General features: G+C 37.9%; 1 long non-coding RNA gene across 1 annotated transcript; it reads left to right on the forward strand.

Moving 5' to 3' along the window:
• LOC109834904 lies at positions 475 to 7,663 on the forward strand. Its single transcript, XR_002245605.1, has 4 exons — positions 475 to 955; positions 1,256 to 1,360; positions 7,264 to 7,512; positions 7,645 to 7,663. It is a non-coding gene; the product is annotated as an uncharacterized LOC109834904 (long non-coding RNA).

Raw genomic sequence — 11,069 nt, forward strand, 5'->3', positions numbered from 1 at the left:
AAATTAGTGAAGGGGCCGGTTGACCGTCATTAATGAGTATATAATAATGACGGGTTTTAAACCCTTCGTGAAGTGATTTCAAATAATAAAGAAATAATGTGACATGGGATAACGGATTTCTAATCCCTTCATTGATTTGATCCTACTACCGTCGTTATTGGGTCTCCTTAAAAATAAAGGGGTCCATTACCTTCATTGATGATACTAGTATAAAAATGCTCAGTCTCAAATTCCCAATAGGTGGTTGGAACTGTTAGGGCAACTTTTCGCACCCATCTTTTTACAAAGGAGGGAATTTTCCCTCACTTTTTTAACCCAAAAAAAAGAAAAAAAAATGACAAAAGGCCCCGTGAACCTCATTTCTTCATTCCCCCTCTATCAAAAACCCCTAAATCGCTGCTCCCTTGCCGCCGCCCTCCCTAACCCTAACCCTAACGCCAGCCATGTTGCGCCTCTCTTCATTACTCCTCCCCGTGCTCGCTCCGCCGCCGCCCTCTCGCGGTCCTACGGCCTGATCCCGATGGTGATCGCGCACACCTCCCAGAGCGAGAGCGCCTACGACATCTTCGCCCAACTCCTGAAGGAGCGCGTGGTCTGCATCAACGTCCCCATCTTTGACGACACGACCGCCATCGTCGTGGCCCAGCTCCTCTTCCTCGAGTCGGAGAACCCTCCAAGCCCCTCTTCATAATAGCGCTTGATTTCCTTTGAACCATAACCCTAATTCCCTATGAAGAAATTCCCAATTTCTTCCAGGTTACCTCAAAACCCATACCCTAACTACTGAAATCCCTAGATATCAACAAAAACCCCATCAGAAACAAAACCCTAGTGCTGTTATCTGTTCCGACCTCGTCGGCGCCGGAGATTATTAAGATGGGAAGAAAGATCGGATTGAACCGCGAGATCCTGATCAAAGTCACCCAAACCCCTGATGGTGTGCTTATTTATGGAGGTAAATCCTCATTCTTGCATATGATGTTTGCGATTTTCTATTTGTAGGGCGACATATCACTATCCTGGGGCGAAAATTGAAATTTTATCTCCGTTTCCTTTTTATCTCGGGGTGATTGTTTATGAGAAAATACAGTAGAAATTTGTATCAAAGTAGTTATGAGTGTAACCAGGTCTGGGAGTGTGGGAGATGCTTCTATTTTCTTGGCCTCTGATCGCTATGTGTCGCTCTGCCCCATGATTTTGTTAATCCAGATCGTATTTATCTTACGGAGGATTATTTTGTTTGATAAATTGATAGAGCTAAGTGGGTCAGCGAGACGAGAGCTTATGATTTGAAAGATGGAAGCATTCTGTTCCGTGAGCTCAGGGATTTCTTGCTACGCCGTAAACTTTTGTGTTGGAGGTAACTTCTCATTCCTGCGAGATATTTTGATTTTTATTTACAGAAGATACCGCTATCCTGTTGCAAAGAGTTAAACTGTATCTCTTTTTATTATTATTTTCATTTAGCTATGCTTGATTGTGTATGCGAAATAACAATTCTAAATGTTGTTTCATGCCATTACATGTTGCATCTAAGATTAATCCTTTTTATGCCGTTTTTAAGTGATCTACTTTTGATTTCGTTTCTGATATTTTGAAAGTTAAGGGGGGTTTTCCCATAATTGTGCAAAGTTAAGCGGGTTTTCTGATATTTAGCTTGCAGCTGAACTTCTTTGTGTTAGTTTGGTATTATTGTGTTCCATTTTTTGTGCATTTCTGCTCTAGTTGGTATATATATTTCTTACTTGTAATATTAATTGGTGTGCAAGTAATATGAGCATCCGTTCATTGTTAATTTGCTATGTGCATTTTATTTGTATTTAATCATGTTTTCAGTCAATTTTTGATTGCTTATGTTTGGTTAGCACTTTGTAGTTCTAATCAATATTTTGAGGTTTTGAAAATTGGGTTTGGTTGTTATAGCTGATAACCCAGACGATTTCAAATGCGAGACATATGTCCAAAAGAAAGATTTTAGATAATTTATCGAATAAGCTCTTTTTGAATCGGATATTGGATAGGCTAAGCTACGGATATCAGAGCTTTAGTTTAAGTGATTCAAATCAGTGAACTGTACTCGTCCAAGTCAGCGGGTAAGGTGAACCAGATCGGGTCCGTTGTAGTTGTAAATAAACTATCTTATCGTAGATATATTGTGATCTTGAAATTATCTAAAAATGGAAACAGCAACCCTAGTCGCCATCTTCATATCTGGTTTCTCAGTGAACCTAAAAAAAGGATACAAGCCCAGAAAAAATTACTTGCTTTTCGAGACCCTCGTATAAGCTCTATCCATATATGTTCTGATCGCCAGTTCATACTATACTAGATCCAGTTGCATTCGATTGGAATTGAGAAAAAAAAATTGACTTTTCTTGATGCCGAAGTAACTTTCATCAACTAGCACTAGTCTGATATGAACCATTAGGAGTAATTGGTTAGATACATTGACTTTCTATTATAAAAATATTCGCCGAAAAAATTTCATGTCCTCATACTATAACATTAATGAACCAATTCCATTAGATGGACTTAAGCATATCTTAGAAAGGTTTATACCTAAGGATTTAAGTAAAAAACAGAAGTTAACTTGGGAGAGATTCCAACTATGCTTCCCTCTAACGGTAGGACTGGAATCCGAGCTCCTAGACAAAAGCTTGAAGACAGAAAGAGAAGATCTTAACTGAATGCTTTCTATTATAATAGTAGAAGTTGATTCTTTTCTATCAGATAGGAAGGGCTGTTGCACAAAATGTACTTCTAAGTAATTGCCCTATAGATCCTATATCTATCTATATGAAGAAGAAATCATGTAAGGAAGGAGATTCTTATTTGTACAAATGGTACTTCGAAGGGGTTACTATATGTAATGACAAACCCCTTCGCGGCAATAGAAGCTGGATTTCCACGTGAAAGCTCACTTACTCGTCACAGTACAGATCCCGCGCATCAAATGATTACTGACTTGAACTAGCACTTGCTGCTATTCACTCAGCAGACGATCAAGCGAGATGCTAATTGGAGAAGGACTTACCGGACCTGCCTTCCCGGAAAGCACGAGCTTATCACCCACTTTGATTTCACGTTTCTGTGAAATATATACACGAATCCTTTCTGGATTATAACTGGAACCCCCCTTTTTCTGGATCCATCGCACATCAATAACTCGGCCCCTTCCACCTATGGGTAGTTTTAGAGAAGCGGGAGAAGATTTGAACCAATGACTCCCGCCGTATGAAAGCAATACTCTAACCACTGAGTTAAGTAGGTTATTTATCATAAAAAAAAAGGACCCATCTCCTCGGAGATTATAGGTGGAATATTATTTCTAAGCAATACCAATTCACTAACAGTAAACGGATCATAAAGCTATCATGTGGGATCCTATCTTGACAAGAAATTATCTATATGCTAAGATATCTATGTCAATATGACAAGGGCTATAGCTCAGTTAGGTAGAGCACCTCGCTCATTAATTCTAGTTCTTCAGCGCGGAGTAGAGCAGTTTGGTAGCTCGCAAGGCTCATAACCTTGATGTCACGGGTTCAAATCCTGTCTCCCATTGAGGCCGAACCTAAGCCTGTGCTCGAGAGATAGCTGTCCATACACTGATAAGGGATGTATGGATTCTCGAGAAGAGAGGAGCCGAAAGTCTTTTTTCGTAAGCAGGAGCATAGCGCTTCGCAGGTGAAGGCGCAAGATGTTCTTCTTCCCTTTATAGCGGCTTCTTTCATTTTCACATGAATATTGTACTATTTCCCCACCGGCCTGCAAGGCCACCACACCTTCAAGACACCGCGCCAGCTGACCAAAGAGGTAACCACTTGAACCCCATATTCATGGGAATCCCGAATGTCCAAGGGGCATACCGACAAAATAGAGTACGAAAAGGGGTTAAGTGAAACCCGAAGAAGGCTCTTTGAAAAAAGGGGCTGTTAAAGTTTAGACTTTTTGGGGGCATCTATCCGCGTAGGCTGACGACCTCTCTCTCTTTTGTCTTGAGTATGATGGCTAGGCTCCCACTGTCCCGTTTGTTTATTAACTAGTTTATACATAAATTGGAAGGTTTTTAGAGAAAGACAGAATGAATAAATCAAACTTTTAATGAAGAATTTGTAATAGATCTATGGGATAGATGATAAGAGAAGTTGTTGTTGATAAATATGAAATTTGAAAAACATTTTTTATTCTTATGGAACCCCGGTCGTGCCGGTACTGCAATAAAATAAAAGCTCCTTCTCTCTTCCCCTTAACCTCCAGAAAAAAGTCAAAATATGGTTCTTATGGGCGGTTTAGCAAAATATGTTCCAATTACAAGAATTACTTTTTTATTAGGTACACTCTCTCTTTGTGATATTCCACCTCTTGCTTGTTTTTGGTCCAAAGATGAAATTCTTAATGATAAAGAAAAGAGAGGGAAAGAAAATCGAAATGAAATAAAGAATAAAACAAAAAAAAAATAAGTAGAAAATAGAAGAGCCCAGATTCCAAATGAACAAATTCAAACCCGAAAAGGATCTTTCTGATTCTCGAAGAATGAGGGGCAAAGGGATTGATCGAGAAAGATCTCTTGTTCTTATTAGATTAGAAGATCGTAATTTGATCCGCATTGCCTTGTTATCAAAAAGGGGAGTTGGGTAAAGCAAACTCCCTCCTTGGACGAGCACGGGGCTTAGTCAAGTAGAACCGGGTTGCGCTGCTTGATGCTCCGATCGAAAACAAATCAGTGGGGCCCAAAAGGAGATTTTAGTAAATAACCAAATATAACACTTGGGCTAAGGGTCAAGTTGGTAATTTTTCTTACATCTCCACCCCCAGGGGCCCAGGTATCATATACGCCCCCAAAATTAAGAGCTTTAAGTACTAGAAGTTTGGATTTCTATCCATAACATTCCAATTCTGGGAATTGAAACAAATTAGAATTCTCAATTCTCTACGACGTCTCGGAGATAGAATATTTTCCGGTTTCTTTTAAAAATTCAAGTTCCTCGCGGTGCTTTCTCTCCCGTACTGGATTCTCAATTATACTGAGTGCCTCCCTCCACTTTTGTGCTTTCTCTATCAGTGCTTCTTTATCCTCATGTATCCTAATTTTTGGCCTAATTCTTCTTCTGATGATCGATTTACACTATAGCCCACTTTATTCCATTCCCTCTGTTGTCACTGGGCGCAAATCGCCCCTTGATTGTTTAGCCATTTTGAAAGCGTCCTTCCTTCCCCCTAGAATCCGTCACAGTAAGATCAGTGAGTGTCACTTTTCTAACTAACTCGAAAGCGTCCTTCCTTCCCCCTAGAATCCGTCACAGTAAGATCAGTGAGTGTCACTTTTCTAACTAACTTACTATATAAGCAATTGTTTCTTTTTAATATCTTTTTCAAATCTCCAATCAACAACGGGTAGATCTATGGGACATACACGAACACATACTTCACAAGCAATACATTTATCAAATTCGAAGTGGATTCGACCACAGAAACGTTCTGATGTGATCGATTTTTCATAAGGATATTGAATAGTTACAGGTAAACGAAACACTATTTTCAATTGTCTCAATCATTTTATTATAATGAAGAGGAAAAATAGATTCGAGGCGAGACAAACACTATTTTCAATTGTCTCAATCATTTTATTATAATGAAGAGGAAAAATAGATTCGAGGCGAGACAAAAGATTACTGAAAGAATCCTTGAACTACGTGTTGTCAAGAGGAAAGGGGCTGCGCGTGGTAAACGCTCAGTCTTCACCTCATTGGCTTACGAGCTCTCAGGGTTTCAATTCCTTATGCTTCTCTCAAGGGACTTAACCCAACACCTTACGGCACGAGCTGACGACAGCCATGCACCACCTGTGTCCGCGTTCCCGAAGGCACCCCTCTCTTTCAAGCATTCTTGGAAAACAATCGAATCTAGGGTCCGGAGCGCCGGAGGCCTACGGGGTAGCCGAGTTGCTTACGAGGGGTGCTGTACGCTAACGGTAATTACCTCCCAGGAGGGGAGCCGCAACAAAAGAGACTCTTCCTTCGGAAAGCATGAATCGAGCATCCGAACTTCAACGATTTACTGATTGATTGAGATTTTTCAGAAGTAAAGACCATATTGATGCTCACTGCCTTCATTCCTAGCTTGAGAACCGGAAGAAGAACAAGGGGTGCTCTCAAAGGGCTCGGCCTCTAGGCGTGGTTTCCTATCCGAACTTCCCTAAGTTTATCTTCCTGAATTGGAGTTAAACTACCATAGAAAATGGAATCATTTTTCAGCATATGCAAAATATGATTCAAGTCTTTTATAGGATCTTTTTTAAGCTCAGGAATAGGTGCAGATTGAATTAAGAACCAAAGGGCTTGGATTCGCTTCCTTAGTCCTCGTACAATAATTCTTGATTATATCACTAAGAAAAGGATAGGTACCCGAACAAACAAGAAAAGGGTTACAGTTTAGGTAGGAGGATGGATGTGGTCCAATGGCTAAAGCTCTGCCAGCTTCTTGTAGACTGGCAGTCTCCGAGAGGAACCTTAACCCCCCGGGGGCCGGGTGGGATGGTAGACTTTTTCTTCGCCACGGGGGGCAACGAATCTGACCCTTTAGAAAAGGGGCACGTCGTCAGACCCATATCGCAACAATGTCATGCCGAGGCCTGACGTTTCACCGAAGAGTGCAGACAGCATCTTCTCCTTAAGATAAGCTGGCATGTGACTTCGGAAGGAAAACTGGTTTTCCCTTTGAACCAATCTTTTTGAATCCATTTTCTCTTACCTTGTCATTTTTTGCATCATGGTGTATTGCATGTGCACATCCAGGTATTCATATGTATTTTGATTTATCATATATGTACATGTAACGATACAACATACAACATATGTATGTTAATTATACATGTATATATGTTCTGTGTATAGACTATTATTTTAGGTTTTCAATCTTAATTAACAATAACAAATGGAAACTACATAGTACCTTTCTTACGGTTGTTGTCATGTCAGCTGGATTTTTTTTGATTTGAATTCATATTCTTGGATTATTAATCCAAACTGAATTTTGTTTGATTAATGAATATTTTGCCTTGTCTAGTTTTTTTTTATGTTGTTGTCATGTTACCTGGTAAAAATGTTCCTTACATTAAACGTAGTTTTTCTTCTACAGAACTTTATAAAACTACCCTTGTCAATTTGAAAATCTGTTCCCTTTGTATGTTACATCATGCTAACAATATTATTTTGGGAATTTGTTTTCTGATCCATGTTATTGGTTTTTTTTCCCCTGTAGGAGATGTATATGCATTTTGGTTCTCAATTTTGCGAAGAGCTGCAGCGACAATATTTTCCTTCATCAATGGTAAAACCTCAAGGACCACCGAGATAAGGATCACTTTCCTTCATGATGCTGACTGAAAGGAGATTGGATAGATCCATTAAGGATGTCTGAGTTAGAGTGACAAGTGAAAGTTATGCAAGAATTTTTTTTAGGCAATCACCTTCATTGACTCCTCAAACTCGAGAACATGTGCAAGACTAGGTAATTATTTTTTGTAAATTCTCTTGTATACTTTTATGATTGACTATTTGCACTAAAAAATATAATTTACTTAATAAGATAATATTTTCTTAATTAATATTTCTTAATTATGTGTTTTTTTTAATTTTCCAGGCTATCCATGCAAGATTAGGAGGTGGTAGCTCGAGTCTTCTTTTGACGATGATTAGAGATGAAAGAATGTGTCTTCCCCAAACTTTTATTTTATTTTGTTTTAGATAGTTTCATGTATTTTTCTTTGGAACAATTAGGATATTAATTCTTGTTATTAGTATTGAATATTTGATGATGGTGAAATTTTATTTATTGATGTTATTAATGAATGAAATTTTTATTTTCCCTCTTATTCATTATTGTGTATTTTTAATATATTTTTGTTGTGAATCTTAGTGCCAGATTGAGAATAATCTGATAGTTATCTATGAATGGAAAAATTATTATTAATGTATATTAGAAATTTGTAATCTACAATAACGGTTTTAAAAATTGTATTTTATTAATTAAGAGAAAGCACCGTCGTTGATGGGTTACTAACTACCAATTATGAGGACTTTTACGACGATATCCAATCGTCATTAATTACTCTTTAACGATGGGAAAATATCCCCGTAACTAATAGTAATGACGGAAAAATATCCCCGTAACTAATAGTAACGACGGGAAAATATCCCGTCATTGATGGTAACGACGGGAAAATATCCCGTCACTGATGGTAACGACGGTGATAATTACCGTCGTAAATATTAACGACGGTAATATGTTTTGTCGTTATAGACTCTACAACGACGGGTAGTATATCCCTTCGTGACCCTTTAGCGAAGAGAGCTTCAACGACGGGTGACGAAGGGATTTTTTCCCGTCGTTAGCATACAATAACGAAGGTTTTCAGTTCTTTAACGAAGGGAAATCCCTTCGTTAAATACGTAATTTCTTGTAGTGGATTGAAGATGAGATCTTGGCCTCGAAGATGAGATCAGAGAGGAGATTGGAGATGAGATCGGAGAGGAAAACAACAACGAGTTCAGTGATGAGATTGGAGATGAGATCTTGGCCATGACGATTTTAGGGAGTTGAAAATTTTGGCGGAAATTTTAGGGATTTTTAGAGAGAGAGAGAGAGAGAGAGAGAGAGAGAGAGAGAGAGAGAGAAGGATTTTGTTTAAGCGGTCAGACCATGGTCTTTACAAACTTAACTCCCAAACCCACGAACAATTATTAAGCCCAGAAACAATTATTTGGCCTATGATATCGTTTTTATTAAATGTTGTATTAGGCACTGCAAACCGTTACGATACATATCTAACGTAACAGTTAAAACCGTTGCGCTTTAACCGCTACAACAGATCAATTATGTGGTAGTGGGCTCAAGTAAGATGATGGTAAAGCACCGAGTTAAACAATTGAGAGTATGTACATGTCACTTCAGGCCTCATATCCAAATAAGCGCTATAAAGCACCGAGTTAAACAATTGAGAGTATGTACATGTCACTTCAGGCCTCATATCCAAATAAGCGCTAAGATTTGTGGACGCTAATATTTAATCCATGTAGTTGTTCAAGACCATAAACGATTAGTTTGAGATTGATCAATGCTACTCTATTATCGAGGGCCAAGGATGAGAGTGCTAACGACATAATAGAGGCCTGTGAGATCATTAGGCCAAGGAAAATTTGAGAGTAAGGAACTGCTCGATAGAGAGCAGTAGTGGATATCCACCTTGAGCCTGATTATTTCGGCATAATTGTTTCAAGGCTGGTGGTTCTTCGAGTGCATGGATTGTCAAGCCCCGGGCCCGTTGGCGTGTGCAAGCCGTGAGACCCACCAAGAGCAACTCGATGTTAGTTTAAATCAACCGTCAAAATGCTAACATTAGTTGTTCTTGGGCCTTGAGCTTATCTATTTAAGCCACTAATATTTCTTCACACTAGTCTATGTGAGACTAATGTGACAACTAAAGAAGTTTTTGTAAAACCCCGTAAAATTTGAATATTATATAAAAAATAATAATAAATATGTCATATGGTGATAAATAACATATTTTGATATTTGAGTATGCTAGTGATTGATTTGAGATCAATCTAATGTATATATATGAATATAGGAGTGAAATCATGCACGACATGCACGAGCTTGAATTTGGAAAAACGATCAGTTAAAAGTTTTTATATTTTACACTCTGATACAGTAATAATTTGGAAATACTCAAAATATAAAAGTTGTAGGAATTTTCAATAGATTTCCAAAAAATTTTAGATCACCTTATTCTGAGGTCGGACGAGAAAGTTATAACCAAAATACCGAATGTTATTATCCTAGTCAGACTAGGTTTCCTTGTTCGGATCAAACAGGTTTATTTCAGGTTTGCCTCTATAAATACTTGTGTTTTTTTTTATAAAAATTCTCTTTTTATCAAATTTCTAAACCCTAGCAGCCACCGTCTCCCCTCAAAAACCATAGATCACGTTTTGGTGAATTTTGAGAGCTTTGTGAAACAAATACCGAGAAGAGGGCGAGTTTGTCGGCTTTTGGCGAGGGAGAACTTGTTTTCTTGCATCATTGAGTTTATACAACAACGTTTGAGACAAAATCATCTTCCTCCAAACCCTTCCATTAGTAAAGATTAAGTTTTTATTAATTATAATGATGAATCTCATATTGAAGTTTAACCCCATGCTTTAAAAACATGATTTTTGAGGTTAAATCTTAATCTAATGATAGATATAAAGTTTATTTCTTGCTGTTTATGTTAGTAACATGATCATGATCATTAGGGTTACTTTTAATTTTTGTTTTTAACTTGTTAATCATGTTTAAACCCTAGATTTATTATTAATTAAGTTTTCATGTAAAAGAGAGATGTTTAAACCCTAGGTTTGTGATACCTAAGTTCTATAAACATGTTTAAATAATTTTTTATCTCTGTTAGTTATGTAGAATTAATCATGTTCAGTTAATCCTGTGGACAAATTTCATGTTTTATTCGAGAATTGATTAATTAGGATGTTAACCCTAATTAGATTAAATCAAAAGTTTAATTTTTATGGAGATAGTCTTCTGTTATTTAATGTTCAAGTTTTAATATTGTTATATGTATCATGATGATATAAATAAGTGTTTAAATATAGTTACAAATTATGCAAACCCGAAAACCTAAGAACCAGATATTGCTCTGGCCGGTCGACCGGCACCCTAGGGGCAGTCGACCGGTAAAGTCATGTGTGTATGCATATTGTGCACAATGCTCTATTCGGTCGACTGACACCCTTGGGGCGGTCGACCGACCTGAGATATTTTTGACATGTAGTTTTGTTTCTTGTGTTTTTTGAATGCGATCGCGGGGATCGAGTCACACGATGATACATGTACAGTCATGGGTACACCTGAAAAGTGTCGTAGCACACCACAAGTATCCCGAAAGGAGATTATGATGAATTTTGTTTCAATTACACTTGAGATAAATGTTGATTACACATTTATATACATGTTGGATATCGTTGATGAGCACCGCTCAGTACTACGTGGAGTAGTACGTCGATATA

The sequence above is a fragment of the Asparagus officinalis genome, chromosome 3 (genome assembly GCF_001876935.1).
Source record: "Asparagus officinalis chromosome 3, Aspof.V1, whole genome shotgun sequence".
Taxonomy (NCBI): domain Eukaryota; kingdom Viridiplantae; phylum Streptophyta; class Magnoliopsida; order Asparagales; family Asparagaceae; genus Asparagus; species Asparagus officinalis.